An 18,243-nucleotide genomic window follows, 5' to 3' on the forward strand; every position below is an offset into this window, starting at 1 on the left:
TGGATGTGTATTTTTTTCACCTCATTGTTTTAAGATAATAGATTCAATTTTAAAACCCTTAAAAGTTGATTCAAAAATTTAAATTCATAAACCCGTCTATTATTAGAGCTAATTAAATATTGCGGAAAGTACCATAAGTTAAGTTGCTAACATTCAAAAAAAAAAAAAAAGGTTGCTTAATTACCTTTCAAAAATAGGTAATTCTTCATACCAAACTTGTTATTTTGAAAATAAAGTCATTCATAACTTTTCATAATCAATTAAATTAAAATTCATGGTTTAAAAAATCACATTTTTAATAAATATACTTTATATCAGAGTCATTCATAGCATAATGAACACCTTTAATATGAAATGTGTATGCCCTGCTCCCTGTAGTCAAAAGACATTAATAGAATGACAATTAAAAGTTATTTAAACAAGCGAACTATAATAGACATATAAACATGCATAGAATGTTTATACTAACAAATATAAAGGTAAGATAATAGATGGGATTACCTAGGAACCATTTGGCTATATAAATAATTCACTTTTTGGAATAAATTTATTTTATTTGAATCAGTATATGACAATAAAAATTAAAATTAAACTTGAAATTCGATAAACAACTTAATATTTGTTTTCCAACTCATGTTTCACCTCAAAAGTTATATTTAAATACATTCCAGCATAAAATATTATTCCAACTTAATATTGCAAATGGTATAACCAAGAACAACTTTATTTTTTTTAGCTCTAACTCCATAAAATCCAAACAAAATAAAATATATTCAAAGTCTATAGTCAAATGCCTATTTAATCATGGTTAATTAATAACCTATAAATACATATCCATGAAAGATGCATATTTTCTATGTATTACTCCTTTCATTTTAATTTGTTTGTCTCAATTTGACTTAGCACGCAAATTAAGAAGGAAGTTACAAAATCTTTTGAATGTTATGATCCTAAATTAAAGTTATGTAGAATGAATCAAGATCCTCTTTAATCTTATATTTTTAACATGACATGAAAAAAGTTGATATAAAATAATTGTTAAAAAAATAAAATTATATTTTGAAGAAAAACTAAAAAGAAAAGTAAGATAAACAAATTAGAACAAATATAATAGCTAGTTTCTTACCTTAACCGTCATGAATGTCATTTGATTGGAGTAACTTCTAGTATAGACATAAAAGTCATAATGTGAGGAGCTTATAAAAGTCATAATGTGAGGAGCTTGAGGTAAAGGTTGCTTAGTCATTTTTCAATCTCCTCACACATTTCCCCCTATAAAACGGATATTTGTATTAAAACTTGTTAGAGGCAAATGTTATAATGATCCGAACCACCATTAATTAGAAAAAAACAAAAACTTGAGAAATTCTGGGTCACTGTCCCGCCAGAGCAGGGTAAGTTGGCGCCAGAGCAGTAGAGGCGAGACAAAATGTAAATAACACGAAATCCTTTTTCATCCTTCTTTCTATAATACCTACATTAGTCGTAAAACACTTTAGGCACACCCAAAAAGCTGCTCTAAGCTTGGGAAAAAGGGATGGAGATATTTATAGCGTAAGATATAGATGGATTTCAGATTTCAGATAAAAAATCACTGTCAGTAAGCCCGAAAATAATTTTTTATACTTCTATGTTTAAATGGTATGTTGTGACGAAGTTAGTTTCTATTTTCATATATGAAGTGAAGTTGAAAGTTGAACTTTCAAAGTAAAAGTTTTTAAATTTTTCCGCATTTTGTTTCTATGATACATTCTATGACAAATGCTAAGGGCTTGTCTAAAACCTCTTCGAGGTCGAATACACCGGTTACACCTAGCGGTGCTCTCCAATTGTGACAAACTTGGTACTAGAGCATAAGATTGAGAATAATGTAGTATTGATGTCACAAAATACCACGTCGAGTAGTGTCTTGTTCATGGGTATATAGCGCACCACACTTTGAAATGAGAGGTTATAAGATGCTTAGAAACTTTCCCTCTTTTCGTTATTCCATAGTCGTGCCTAAGAGTATTAACTCTATCTAGTCCATTATTTTATGTGCTTATTGTCAATGAATACAAGAAGGAATAATTCTAGGAGGGCCGATGAGGAGAACAATAATGAGGTGGTTCCCCCTCAAGATCCTCAAAACCCTCAAGTTCTTATTGAAGAAGAGGCTATGTCTAATGTTGAGATAAGGGTGGCTATTCATATCTTGACTCAAGCGTTAGCCACTCAAGTTGCTAGGGATACTAGGGTGAAAGTGAACCCCAATGCTAGCACTACCTCTTCTAGGATTACGGATTTCACAAGGATGAATCCCCCTACTTGTTTTGGTTCCAAAGTAAAGGAGGACCCGCAAGGGTTCATTGATGAAGCGTTTAAGTGCTAGATGCTATGAATGTGTCTTCTCAATAAAAAGCGGAACTAGCCGCTTCTAAACTCAAAGATGTGGCTCAAGTTTGGTATGAACAATGGATAGAAGAGAGGCACATTAGAGGATGTTTGGTTAGTTGGGTATCATTCAAGACAACTTTTCTTGATAGGTTCTTCCCCTTGAAATTAAGAGAGAGGAAAATGCAAGAATTTATCAATCTTCTTTAAGGGGGTATAAGTTTGAAATAGTATAACCTCAAGTTCACTCAACTCTCAAAACATTCTCCTATTACGGTGGAGGATTCTAGGGGTAAGATGAAGAAATTTGTGATGGGGACATCCGATCTTGTAGTTAATGAATATAGGTTGGATATGTTGATTAATAGCATGGACATATCTCACCTCATGGTTCATGCCGAACGAATTGAGGAGAAAAATCTTAGGCAAGTGGGTAGGGAGTTGAAGAGGACAAGGGCCGAAGATGGAAATTCTTCCAAGGCTATATTTGAGATTCAAGATAAGACGAGATTCAAGAAGAGGTTTTCCAATCAAGGTCCTCTAATACTCCAAGGGTCAACAAAGTTAAAGTGTCTACCCCTAATCCCAAAGACGGAAAACGTGGTGGTTCTTATGTTAAGATCCTATTTGTGCAAAGTGTGGTAAAAACATGTAGGCAAGTGCCTAGTTGGCAGGGGTAATTGCTAAAGTGGTGGTATGAGTGGCCACAGGAAGAGGGAATTCCCTATGTTGAAGGCTCAAGGAAGGGAAAATGCTCAAGCACAAACAAGTGCTCCAAATCACGATGCTCCTAAGAAAAATTACTTCTATGCTCTCCAATCCTGAGGTGATCAAGAAAGCTCTCCAGATGTTGTAACCAGTACGTTTCAAGTATTTTCAGTTAATGTTTATGCGTTGTTGGATCCCGATGCCACTTTGTATTGTATAGTTCCTTTAATGTCTATGAGATTTGATATGCTTCCCGATGTCTTAGATGAACCCTTTTCGGTTTCTACCCTGGTGGGTGATTCAGTGGTTTCTAGAAGAGTGCATAGGGGTTGTCCCATTTCTTTACCCAATATAGTCACATTGGTTGATTTGATAGAACTTGATATGTTTGATTTTGATATCATTTTGTAATTAGATTGGCTACATGATTGTTTTGGTTCCATTGATTGTAGAACTCGAGTAATAAAGTTTAAATTTCCTAATAAATCCATTTTTGAATGGAAGATGGAAAACTCAATCCCTAGGGGTAGGATAATTTTATGTCTAAAAGCTTGTAAGTTGATTGTGAAGGGTTATCTCTATCATATTGTGAGGGTCAAGGATCTTGAGTCCGAGGTTCCTCCTTTAGAGTCCATCCCGTAGTGAAGGAATTTCTGAAAGTCTTCCTCAATGAATTGCCCGGGATTTCTCCCAAAAGGGAAATAAACTTTTGTATAGATTTATTGTCGGATACACAAACTGTTTCAATCCCTCCTTATCGGATGGCCCCGACCAAGTTGAAGGAATTAAAGGCTCAACTCAAAGATTTTCTAGATAAAGGTTTTATAAAACCAAACATATCTCCATGGGGTGCTCCGGTATTGTTTGTGAAGAAGAAAGATGGGTTTTTAAGAATGTGTATTTTTTACCGTTAAATGAACAAGGTCACTATAAAGAATAAGTATCCACTCCCTAGGATTGATGATTTATTTAACCAACTCCAAGGTGTGAGTTACTTTTTAAAGATTGACTTGAGGTCAGATTACCACCAACTTAGAGTAAAAGGTGTTGATATTCCGAAAATGACATTTAGAACAAGATATGGTCATTTTGCATTCTTAGTCATGTTCTTTGATCTAACAAATGCACCGACGACTTTCATGGACCTTATGAATCAAGTTTTTAGAAGTTATATTGACTTGTTTGTGATTGTATTTATTGATGACATCTTCATATACTTTAAGAGTAAGAATGATCATACGAACCATTTAAGGATCATTTGGCAAGTCCTCAAGGATAACCAACTTTTTTCTATGTTTAGCAAATGTGAATTTTGTTTGAGATCAGTTGCTTTTCTTGGCCATATTGTTTAAAGTGATGGTATAGACGTCGACCCAAAGAAGACAAAAACAATTAAGAATTGGCCTAGACCCCTAAGTCCTACTGGCATTTGAAGCTTTTTGGTTTTAGACGGGTATTATCAGATGTTTGTAGATGGATTTTCATCTATATCTTCTCCATTAACTACCCTAACCCATAGAAAGTAAAGTTTGAATGGATGGAAGCTTGTGAAAAAGGCTTCTAAAAGTTGAAAGATAAGCTTACCTCTGCTATAATGTTGACCTTATCAGAGGGTACTGAAGGGTTTGTTGTGTATTGTGATGCTTCGCGAGTAGTTTGGGGTTGTGTCCGTATGAAACATGGTAATATGATAGGATATGCCTCTAGGCCACTCAAGGTGCATGAGAAGAACTACCCGACTCATGACCTTGAACTAGCGTCGTAGTGTTTGCTTTGAAAATATGGAGTGCATGTAGATGTGTTCACCAATCATAAGAGACTCCAATATGTGTTCACCAAAAAATAGTTAAACCTCCGACAAAAAAGGTGGTTGGAGAGTTTGAAAGATTATGATATAAGTGTACTTTACCACCTCGGGAAAGCCAATGTGGCTGTGGATTCTTTGAGTAGAATAACTATGGATAGTGTAGCCTATGTTGTCGATGGTAATAAGGAGTTAGTAAAAGATGTGCATAGATTGTCCTAGTTGGTGTTCGACTTGAATATTCTCCAAAAGGGGGTTTAATGGTACATCATAACTCCGAGTCGTCTTTAGAGGTTGAGGTGAAATCTAAGCAACATATTGATCCTCTATTGATGGAATTAAAGGAATCAATTCTAAGTAAATCTAATGTGTCCTGCTCCCCCGGGGATGGGGTACTTACGAATCAAGGTAGGTTGTGTGTGCTAGATATGGATGACTTAAGAAGAGAAGTTTTGGAAGAGGCTCATGGTTCCCGATATTCCATTCATCCGGGTGCCACCAAAATGTATTGTGATCTACAAGATATCTATTGGTGGATTGGTTTGAAGAGGGATATAGCGGAATTTATGGCCAAATATCCAAATTGTCAACAAGTCAAGACCGAACATCAAAGACCGGTAGAGTTGACTCAAGATAAAGCTATTCTCACTTGGAAGTGGGTAGATGGTCATCCCAATGACACTTTATGGAAGGAGATGTAGGACTTTGATTGGGTGGATTGAGGTAGATGAGTTTGCTTTAATAGGCCTCGAAGCAATTTATGAGGTTGTGGAGAAAGTCCGACTCATAAGGGATAGTTTGAATATGCCCTAAAGTCGTAAAAATCATATGCCGACAATAGAAAGAGGGACCTTGAGCTTATGGTAGGTGACTTGGTTTATTTGAAATATCACCCATGAAAGCAGTGATGAGGTTTGGTAAAAAGGGGAAACTTAGTTCCCGGTAAGTGGGGCCGTATGAGTTTTTGAAACGGATTGAGAGTGTTGCCTATGAGTTGAAATTACCTAATGAGTTGGCTCTTGTGCATCCGGTGTTCCATGTATTAATGCTCAAAAAGTGCATAGGTGATCTGAAATCTATCCTTCCTTTACAAGGTTTAGAAGTTGATGCTAAACTTACCTATGAAGAGATCCCGGTTGAGATTTTACGTTGTCAAGTGAAGAAGTTGAGGAATAAGGAAGTATTTTCCGTAAATATTCTTTGGAATAATAATCTTGTGAAAAATGCTACTTGGGAGGCCTAGACCAATATGATTTACCGATATTCTCATCTTTTCTCTTCCTCTTCTAGTCAAGGTTGATGTAAGTAATCCCTCCTAGTTTTGATTTATTATAGTCATGTGCATTTTGAACTTTGCATAATTTCCATTATGTATGCATGCTCTTGTGAGAATTTATGTTTCACTTGTATCTTGAACTCCCATGAAATTATATGTTCTTCATGTTTTATGGCACTTTTGTTGATATATTGGAGTTCATGTGGTTAATATTAGGATTAAGTTTCCTTGATTACGTGTAAGGGTGGAAAATGGTTGGATTTAATGGATTGAGCAAAAATGGTTTGGATTACAATCCACCCAAATAGAATATGGGTAAATATGAATTTTCTCAAATATGGTTTGGTAAAATGGTTCTAACCCATTTTACAAAATATGTTTTTCAAACAAAAAAGTTACCCTCTCCCCTGGGGTGACCCACCCCCACCTTCCACCAACCTGCCCCTGAATCTTTTTTGTTTTCCAGAAACAAAAAAAATTATTTTTCAAGAAAAGAAAAATTTACCCCCCCCCCCCACTGAAACCCCCAACCCTACCCCACCTTCCACCAACCGACCCCTATTTTTTTTTGTTTTCCAAAAATATTATTTTTACAGCTTGCATGTGCTTGGCTGGATGGAGGCAGTGGTAGTTTCCACGGGAATTGCTTTCGGATTGACAAATGTCATGAGAGAGAGGACTTTGTTCTACGTTCTGGTGGTGTCACCATAATTTGTAATGACCTGAACCGCCGTTATTTAGGAGGAACAAAAATTGGGAAATATTCTGGGCCACTATTTTGTCATAGCGGGCCTGTTGCTGCTATGGCGACGACTCTAGGATGGGATAAGTTAGCGCCTAGTAGGAAAGGCAAGGCAAAATGTAAATTACGAGAAATCCTATTTTCTCCATCTTTGTTAAATACCTAAATATGTTGTAAAACGCCCTAAAACTTCATAAAAGCTTTATAAGCTTGAGAAGGAAAAAGAAGGTTATTTCTGGTGTAAAGAGGTGAAATCTTGCGGATTCTTGAAAAAATCTACCATCACAAAGCTCAAGAAACTCGAATAAAACTCAAAAACTATATGCAACTGCTTGGTGGCCAAGTAGTCTATGTTTTTTTGAATTGTGTAGTTTTAATTTTTGCTCACTGCATATTATATGTTAACTAATGGTAAGATTTATATGTAGGCTTTTGTGCACCGAATGATCTATGATTAGAACATTAAAAAGAAAGCCATAAAAGATGAATTGACAGGGAATCGATGGCCTCCGTAGGCCAATACTTAGAATATTGGAGCTTGGATCCATTTTACAACTCTCTCACAGAAACCACGAAGATCCAGGTTGGGGCGTCAATGGTTGGCATAGTTTGGTGTCTGCAAACTGGTGAAGGACAAGGCCAAGCCAAGGGTGGCTTGATAAATTGCACCCTTGTCCATTTAAATAAAGTGGCAGTTATAATTTGTTAGTTTAGGTATATTAAAGTGTTTTAAGTCATAAAAAAGTCATACACCTTATAACTCCAAACCCCCTAAAGCTCTCACTTATCTCACTACACTAAGACTCTATTGAAGAAGAAGGTCAAAGCTTCAAGTAGGTCTCAATAACAAGACTTTCCTCCATTTATCCTAAAAGATTGACAAGTTATGGGAACTCTTCGCTCTTGGTACTCCTTTCCTCAAAAGGTTCCTTTAAATTGATTTTTCAAAGTTCTTCCAACTTTTTAAGAATTCATACGAATTTGTGGGTCACCTTTAAACTTAACTTATTTGGTCTAGATTTGACTAATAATTATGGATTATGAATGGTTTGATGTATTACCTTAGGTTTTTGACTAAAATCCTTAAAAACCCATGAATGTCCCTCTTCTCTAAAACCTAACTCTTGAATTATGTTGATTCTGATTAGAGGTGATGTAATTGAGTATGTTCTTGTATAATTGAATATTTTATAATGATGATAACTGATTTATTGTATAAATATCATGAATTTGGGATGAAATCTTGAAAGGTATCTTAGAGGCCATTGGTAAGATCTTCAAGGTCATGGACATGTTATTGTAGTATTGTTGGTTTATCTTTCTTAATGTTAATTTCTTGAAGTATGGATGATGAAGTTATGAATGTTCATCATGCTATAAATATTATGGTTGTGAGATGATGATGGGTGTGATATTATGAGGGCTTGAAGATAGTTCCTATGTACACCTTTTGACTGTTATGGAATAATGTTCTCACATGATGTTGGGGTTGTGATGAAAGGGCTTTCTTATCTCAAAACCTATGAGCTATGAACATGTTATATGAGAGGTTAAACTCCTAAGACCTATGTCATGCATTAATGTTAAGAAAGACTTATAGACACTTCGAATAGGGAATTTAGCTTAGCACCGAGTGAACTTGACAATGAGAGGTATTCCTTTACAAAGGAACAAAGGTTCAATCGATGTTATCATGAGGTGAAACCTACAATGCTAATTAGAATAAATAGGGTTTCTAGTAAAGACCTCTTAGTTTCTTAACTATGTACCCCACATAGGAAACCTGAGCTAGTGGATCTACCCAGATGCTATACGAATGTTTATGTCTTACCTTGTCAAGTAGGACACCAACCTTTCAGTGTGAGGGGATGACACAGGATTTCATGTATCTCACAAGGTCTATGTAGGTTATGGAGAAGTTTTCCGAATGTTAAAATTAATGAATAAAAGTAAGCAGATGAATACTAAGTAGGATTACTTAAGAGGTGTTGCCTAGTGTAGGTAAGGGTATGGGACTTTAACTATGTATTGTACAAGTTGGCCGTGAGGGGAATTCTAGGGTGGGTTTTTATGTATATGTGTTGTAAATGAAATGCATGATGTTGGTTTCATTTGATATAGATCATGTTGGTCGAAATTGGTATGCATGGTATTTTCTACACTTGTTATGGTTATGTATGAGGAAAAAAACAATGTTTGTGATCTCTTTGTTAGTTTATTTGGTTTGTGTGGGATTATGGGATTTCACATACACATTGAACTAGTTGACTAGGATTAAGTTTATGAGTAAGGTCTTGTGATATATTGATGAATTGGACTCTAAATATGAAATTTTGATTATGGCTCTATTATGATGTTACTCTTGAATATGGATATGTCTTGTTGTTGTGATATGGAATTGTATATTGTTATTGGAATGTGCATAAAGGCTTTTAAATAGTCAATATATCATGCTCATAAAAAGATGTCCTTTTGTGCATCTTTTCAAATGTTTTACTTGCATATGTTTCCATACTTTAGTACATGTGGTTTGTTCTAACCCATATCTCTTCTATTCTCTACATAAATGTAGATTCGGGCCATTGAGGTGATTCAAGGCCATTTTCTCAAGAATTTTGGATAATTTTCCCAAGTTGGTGAATCCTCTAGTCCGAGGAAAAAACCCTATGATTCTAGTTTTAGTTGCTTTGCTTATAATGAAAGACATTTTCCAACTTCTCCTACTTCAAGGTCTATGTTGTATTCACTTCATAAGACTTGTAATGATGTAAGGGCTAAGTCCCAATTTTCATACTTTTATGTGTAGATGTCAATGTGAGACAAGTTAGTTTTCTATTCTTGATATATGAAGTGAAGTTGAACTTCAAATGAAAAAAATTAAATTTTCCACTTTTATTTTATCTAATATGTGATAATGAATTCTAGGGCTTGTCTAAGACCTATTCGAGATCGACGACACTGGTTATGTCTATGGGGTACTCTCAGATCGTTACAAACTTGGTATTAGAGACCAAGGTTCAATAGTACTAGGAACTATGTCTCACAAAACCACGTCTATGTAGATTCTTGTTCATAATTGTGAAGCGAACCACACTTATGAATGAGAGACTATGTGATGCTTGGAAAATTATCACTTCCTTTGGTATTCTTAAGTCGTGCCTAAAGAGTCTTAAATCTATGTGCACTATTCTTCTAATCCTTTTCTTGTGAATATATGCTATGACTACTAAAAGGAAAGCCGCAAGGAGTGCTGAAGAGGACATTACAATGTGGGAGTTCCTCCCCAAGGCAACTAAACTCCTCCTTAAGAGCAAATTCCTCTAGGTGTCCAAGCTCCAGTCGATCCTCCTGTCATGAAGGATGGAGAAAAAAGGGGGCTTTCCTAGACTTGATTCAAGTCATGGTTACTCAAGATCAAGCTGTAATTACTCAATCTTAAGCTTTGATGGCACAAGCAACTCGGGAAGTTTCACCCTGTGCAAATCAAAATGCTAGTGCCATTGCTTCACGTTTTGAGGGACTTCACTAGGATGAATCCTCCAATGTTCTTTGGGTCTTAGGTAAATGAATATCCTCAAGACTTTCTCAATGAGATTTATAAGATCTTGTGTTCCATGGGGGGAGTTGACATGAGAAGGCCGAGCTAATCACTTATCAACTCAAGGATGTGGCTCAAACTCGGTACACTTAATGGAAGGAAAATATGGCTTTAAAAGAGGGTCACATAAGCTGGTAAGCCTTTAGGAGGATATTTCTTGATAGTTTCTTCCCAAGGGAGAAACGATAGGCAAAATTGGAAGATTCATCAATCTTCGTCAAGGAGGTATGAGTGTTCAAGAATACTATTTGAAATTCCCTAAGTTATCTAAATATGCTTCTTCTTTGGTGACTAATTTGAGAGATAAATGAGTTTCTTTGTGACGGGTGTGTGCGATGATCTTGCGGAAGATTTTCGTGCGGTAGTGCTTCACAATGACATTGATTTATCTTATTTGATGGTGCATGCTCAACAAATTGAGAGAACTAGTCTTAAGAGGAAAAATAGGGATGCCAAGAGGGCAAGTCCCTATGATGAAGGTAACAAGGATAGGGTCTCTAACCCTAAGACTCAAGGGGTAAAAGGTGGTGGTTTACAAAGTGAGAAACCCAATTGTGCCAAATATGGCAAGAGGCATATGGGTAAATGTCTAGTGGAAATGGATAATTGTTTTAGTTGTGGGAGGAGTGGTCACATGATGAAAGATTTCCCCATATCCAGGACTCAAGGAAGGGAGAGTTACCAAACACAAGCAAGTGGTCTTAATTGTGATGCTCCTCAGAAGAACCACTTTTATGCTCTCAATCCTAAGGGTGATCAAGAGGATTCTCCTAATGTTGTTACCGATATGTTGCAAGTATTTTCAATTAATGTTTATGTATTGCTAGATTCCGGTGCAACTTTATCTTTTATAACTTTTTTAGTGGATATGAAGTTTGATGTGTTCCCGATGTCTTAGTTAAACCTTTTTCGGTTTTCACCCCAGTGGGTGACTCCATTGTTGCTAAAAGAGTCTATATGAGTTATTCCATATTATTTTCCGATAGAGTTACATTGGTTGATTTGGTAGAGTTTGATATGTTGGACTTTGATGTTAAATTAGGGATGGATTGGTACATGATTGTTTTGCTTCAATTGATTGGAGAACAAGGGAAGTTGAATTCCAATTTCCTAATAAACCCATTTAAAATGGAAGGGGGGAACTCAATCCCTAGAGGTCAAATTATTTCATGTCTAAAGGCTTGTAAGATTATTTCTAAGGTATGTCTCTATCATATTGTGAGGTTCAAGGACCTTAGGTCTGAAGCTCCTCCTTTAGAGTCGGTCTCGGTAATCAAGGATTTTCCGAAAGTCTTCCTCGATGACTTACCCAGAATCGCTCTAAAATGGGAAATAGATTTTGCCATAGATTTGTTATCGGATACTCAACCTATATCAATTACTCCTTACCGGATGACTTTGGACGAGTTGAAAGAATTGAAAGCTCAACTCAAGGTTTTGCTAAATTAGGGTTTGATACAACCAAGCATATCTCCACAGGGCGCTTCAATGTTATTTGTGAAAAAGAAAGATGGGTCTCTTAGAATGTGTATTGACTACCAACAATATAAACAAGGTCACTATAAAAAATAAGTATCCTCTCCCTAGAATTTATGATTTATTTGACCAACTCCAAGGGGCGAGTTTCTTTTCAAAGATTGAATTGAGGTTAGGGTATCACCAACTTAGAGTTAGAGGAGTTGAAATTCCTAAAATGGCTTTCCGAACAAGATATGGTCATTGTGAGTTCCTAGTTATGTCCTTTGGTCTAACTTAGTCCCTCACAAATTTTATAGACCTTATGAATAGGGTGTTTCAGATTTATCTTGATTTTTTTGTAATTGTCTTTATTGATGATATCTTGGTATACTCTAAGAGTGAGGATTAACACATGATTCATTTGAGAATAGTATTGCAAGTCCTCATGGAACACCAACTCTTTGCTAAATATAGTAAGTGCAAGTTTTGGCTAATATTCGTTGTTTTCTTTGTCATATTGTATCTAGTTTAGGTATTGAGATTGCTCTGAATAAGATGGAAGTGGTTAAGAATTGACCTAGACCTCTAACTCCCAAGGATAGTCAAAATTTCTTGTGTTTAGTCGGGTATTATAGGAGATTTGTTGACGGATTCACATCTATCGCTTCTCCATTAACTACCCTAACCCAAAAGAAAGTAAAGTTTGAATGGATAAAAGCTTGTGAGAAAGGCTTCCAAGAGTTGAAAGATAAGCTTACCTCCACTCTGGTTTTGAATTTACCGGAGGGTTTGTCGTTTATTGTGATGCTTCTTGAGTAGGTTTTGATTGTGTTGTCATACAACATGGTAAAATATTGCATATGCCTCAAGGCAACTCAAGGAAGATGATAAAAACTATCCGGCCCATGATTTTGAACTAGCGGATGTAGTGTTTTCTTTGAAAATATGGAGACAGTAACTATATAGAGTGCATGTAGATGTGTGCACCAATCACAAAAGTCTCTAATATCTGTTCACCCAAAAAAAGTTAAACCTCCGCCAAATAAGGTGGTTAGATCTTTTGAAGGACTATGATAATATTGTTGCATATGCTTTGAGTCAGACATCTATGTGAAGTGTGACCCATGTTGTTGATGGTAAGAAGGAGTTAGTAAAAGATGTGTTTATATTGGCCCAGTTGGGTGTTTGACTAAAAGATTCTCCAAAAGAGGGTTTCATGGTTTACCATAACTCCAAATCATCTTTAGTTGTTGAAGTGAAATCTAAGCAACATCTTGATCCTCTATTGATACAGTTGAAGGAATCAGTTCTTAGTAAATCTAATGAGTCCTTCTCCCAAGGGGGGATAGGGTAATTAGGTATCAAAGTACGTTGTGCGTGCTGGATGTGGATAATTAAAAAGACAAATTTTGGAAGAGGCTCATGGTTCTTGATATTCCATTCATCTAGGTGCCACCAAAATTTATCATGATCTACAAAAGATCTATTGGTGGAATGGTTCGAAGAGGGAAATAGGGGAATTTGTGACTTAATGTCCTAATTATAAACAAGTCAAGGCCGAATATCAAGGACCGAGAGGGTTGTCTCAAGATATAACTATTCCCACTTGGAAGTAGGAAGATGTCAATATGGATTTCGTTGCGTGATTGCCTCGTACACGAAGGCAAAATCATTTGATTTGGGTGATTGTTTATAGGTTGGCCAAATCAGCCCATTTTATTCCCATCCAAACAACTTATGATCACGCAAAGTTGTATCTTAATGAAATTGTGAGAATTCATGGAGTTCCCTTGTGTATCATTTTGGATAGGGGTACTAAATTTAGTTCTTATTTTTTGGAAAACATTCCAAAGTGGGCTTGGTACCAACGTGAAACTTAGTACCACATTTTATCCACAAATGGATGATTTGGTAGAACGAACCATCCAAAACCTAGAAGATATGTTGAGGGCATGTGTCCATTGATTTCAAGGGTAATTGGATGACCATCTACCATTGATTGAATTTTCCTACAAAGCAGTTTATGAGGCCATGAAGAAAGTCGGACTCATAAGGGATAGATTGAACATGCCCCAAAGTCAGCAAAAATCTTATGCCGACAATAGAAAAAGGGACCTTGAGTTTTTGGTAGGTGACTTGATCTATCTAAAGATATCACCCGTGAAAGGGAATATGAGGTTTAGGAAAAAAAGGGAAACTTAGTTACCGGTATGTGGGGTCATATGATATTTGAAAATGCATTGGAAGTGTTGACTATAAATTGAAATTACCTAAAGAGTTGGCTCCAGTGCATTCAGTGTTCCATGCACTAATCCTCAAAAAGTTCATAGGTGATTTTTGTGTCCATTATTCCTCTAGAAGGTTTAGGAGTTGATGCTAGTCTTTTTTATGAAAAGGATCTGATTGACATATTAGATCGGCAAGTGAAGAAGTTGAGGAATAAGGAAGTAGCTTTCGCAAAGGGTTTTTGGAAGAATCATCTTGTGGAAAATTCTATTTAGGAGGCCGAAGCCGATATGATGTCCCGTTATCCTCATCTTTTTCCTTTCTCTTTTAGTCAAGGTTGAGGTTAGTAATCCCTTTAGTTTTATTTTATTAAGTGTCATAAGTGTATTTGAACTTCCATGATTTCGTTTATGTATGCATGTCTTTGTGAAGGATTCATGCTACATAAGTGTCTTGAATTTCCATGAAATTATATGTTGTCCATGCTTGATGGTACTAGATGATGTAGTTGATGTATTTGATTTCATCTGATATTTCTTGTTATGAAATTTCTCAAGTATGAAGTAATGAAATGATGTATTGACTCTTAGTTGGGTATGTTGAGCTATGTGAGAAGGAGAAGGAAGTTCCTCCTTGCATAAAATATGAAATAATAGAATATTACATATCTTGTAGTTGGTATTGTTTTTACCTTATGATGATGCATTGTTGTGTTTAAGAATGGATATAATGTTACCTCCCTTCTTATTGAATTATCATTTCATACCATGTGTTGGTTGGGCTTCTAGTCTTGAGTCGTAAATGTCAAAAATATGTTTAAAGTGTCATTCGAGGATGAATGTTCACCAGGGGGGGATATTGTAACATTCCCGAAATCCAATGACTTAAGCTGGAGATTTGAATGTATTTTAATAGTATAAAAAGGGTTAAAATGATGTTTCAATACCTAACCTAACATAACTAACTTATTTCGTATGTGTTAGTGAATAAGCGTCAAGAAACGACCATGACATCTGGAAACTAGTGAAAATGATCTAGTCTGTCCTTAGGTTTTGTAAGAGGTTTGAAGAGTCTTATGAGGGGTAAAACTTGTAAAAATACTTGGAATACATGTTACTACGTTTTTAGGGTCAAAAAATTTGGGTAGGACTCTCCGAGGACCACCTTATGGGTCCTTGAGAAGGACCTAAATAATTGACCCAAAAGCTATCAAAAGACACACCTATTAACGAGCACCATTGACTGGGGGTGTTAATGGCCTACATAGACCAATACTTATAATTTTGAATCTTGGACCCATTTGAAAACTATTTATTACAAACCATGGAGAGCCAGGACGAGCCGTCAATGATGGGCGTGGTTTGGTGCCTGCAAACTGGTGCAAGACACGCCCAAGCCAAGGGTAGTTTGGTAAATTTCACCTTTGTCCATTTAAGTGAAGAGAAAATTATTATTTTTTATTTTAGGTATATTAAAGTGTTTTAAGTGATAAAACAAGTCTTACACATTATAATTCCAAAACCCCAAAAACTCCCACTTCTCTCTAAATTTCCTCCCTACACTAAGACTCTATTGAAGAAGAAGGTCAAAGCTTCACGTAGGGCTCAAGAACAAGGACTTAATACATTAATCCTTAAGGATTTACAAGTTATGGTAACTCTTCACTCTTGGGACTTCTTTCCCCAAGAGGTTCCTTCAAATTAATTTTTCAAACTTCTTCCAACTTTCTAGAATTCACTCAAATTCGTGCGTCACCTTTAAAATTTACTTATTTAGTTTAGATTTGATTAGTAATGATAGAATATTAATGTTTATGAATGATTTGATGTATTACCTTATGTTTTTGAACTAATTCTTTATAGACCCATAAATGTCCCTTTTGTCTAAACCCCAACTCTTGAATTATGTTGATTAATGATTAGAGGTGATAATTTGAGTATGTTCTTGTATAATTAACTATTGTAATATGATGATAATTGATTGGATGAATAAATATCATGGATTTGGATGAAATATTGAAAGGGTGTCTTAGAGGCCATTGGTAAGAACTTCTAGGTTATGAATATGCTATTGTAGTATTGTTGGTTATCTTTGGTAATGTTGATTTCTTGAAGTATGTATGATGAAGTAATGAATGTATTATAATGATATGGATATGATGGTTGTGAGATGATGATATTTGTGCTATTATGTGGGCTTGAAGGTACTCCCGTGTACACCTTATGACTATGTTATGAAGCAATGTTCTCACATGATGTTGGTTTTGTGATGAAAAGGTTTTCTCATCTTAAAACCTATGTGATATGAACATGTTATATAAGGGGTTAAACTTCTAAGACCTATGTCATGTCTTAATGTTAATAAACACTTAAAGACACTTCAAAAAAGGAATTTAGCTTAGCACCTAGTGAACTTGACAAAAAGAGGTGTTCCTTCACAAAGGAAGAAAGGTTGACCTGATATTCTCATGAGGTCGAAACTACAATGTTAATAAGCATAAAGTTGGTCCTAGTAACAAACTCGTAGTTATTTAACTATGTTCCCCTATAGGAAACCTTATCTAGTGGATCCATCTAGGTGGTATACGAATGTTTATGTCTTACCTTTGCAAGACCCTCCTTTCAGTGTGAGGGGATTACACCGGATTCCATTTAGCTCACATGGTCTATGTAGGTTATGAAAAAGTTTCCCGAATGTGAAAACGAATGAATGAAAGTAAGAAGTTGAACACTAACTAGGATTACTTTAGAGGTGTTATATAGTGTAGGTAAGGGTATGGGACTTTACCTGCACATTGCACAAGGTGAACCTTGAGGGGAATTCTAGGGTAGGTTCTTTATGTATATGTGTTGTAAATGAAATGCATGATGGTGGTTTCACTTAATATGTATGATGGTTGTTTCACTTTACATACACCATGTTGGTCTAAATTGGTATGCATGGCATTGACTACACTTGTTATGATGATGTATGAGGAATAATACAATGTTTGTGATCTCTTTGTTAGTTTATTTTGTTTGTGTGGGTTATGGGGATTCACATACACATTGCACTAGTAGACTTGAATTGAGGTTATGAGTAAAGTCTTATGATGTATTGATGAATTGGACTCTAAATATTAAATGTTGACTATGAATTTATTATGATGTTACTCTTGAATATGGATATGTCTTTTTGTTGTGATATGGACTTCTATATTGTTCTTAGAATGTGCATAAAGGCTTTTAAAATGTGAATACAGTATGCTCATAACAAAATGTCCTTTTGTGCATATTTTCAAATGTATTACTTTCATATGTTTCCTTACATAGTACATGTGGTTTGTACTAACTCATATCTCTTTTATTCCCTACATAAAAATAGGTCCGAGTCATTGAGTTGATTTAAGGTCATTACTCAAGAATCTTGGATTGTTTTCTCAAGTTGGTGAGTCCTCAAGTCCGAGGACGAAACCCTATGATTGTAGCTTTAGTTGCTTTGCTTATATTGAAAGACAATGTTCCACTTTTCCTATTTCAAAGACTATGTTGTATTCATTTTAAGATACTTGTAATGATGTAAGGGCTAAGTCCCAATTTTCATACCCTTATTTCTAGATAGCAATGTGGGACATATTAGTTTTCTATTTTTGATATATGAAGTGAAGTTGAACTTCAAATGAAAAAGTTTCAAATTATGCTTTTATTCTATCTAATATGCGATGATGCATGATAAGATCTTGTATAAGACCTATTCGAGGTAGAATAAGCTAGTTACGTTTGGGGGGTACTCTCGGGTCATAATGTGAATGTTACATTATTGATCACATTTGTTGTAAATAAGATAGACCAATGACTATATGGCATGAATTACTTCATAATTGTATGACTTGAGATAATACTTGTGTTTGTGATTGTTGTGTGTAGATAGATCAGATTTCCACGTTCTGACATAAATAATTGGGTTCAAATTGCCATATTCCAACATAACTATGAGATTGGGTACCACATTCCGATATAATAATAGTTTAGGTTTGGATTCCATGCGAGGACCAACTACGTGACATATTTTTATGTATT

Source organism: Solanum lycopersicum, chromosome 1 (assembly GCF_036512215.1).
Source record: "Solanum lycopersicum chromosome 1, SLM_r2.1".
NCBI lineage: Eukaryota > Viridiplantae > Streptophyta > Magnoliopsida > Solanales > Solanaceae > Solanum > Solanum lycopersicum.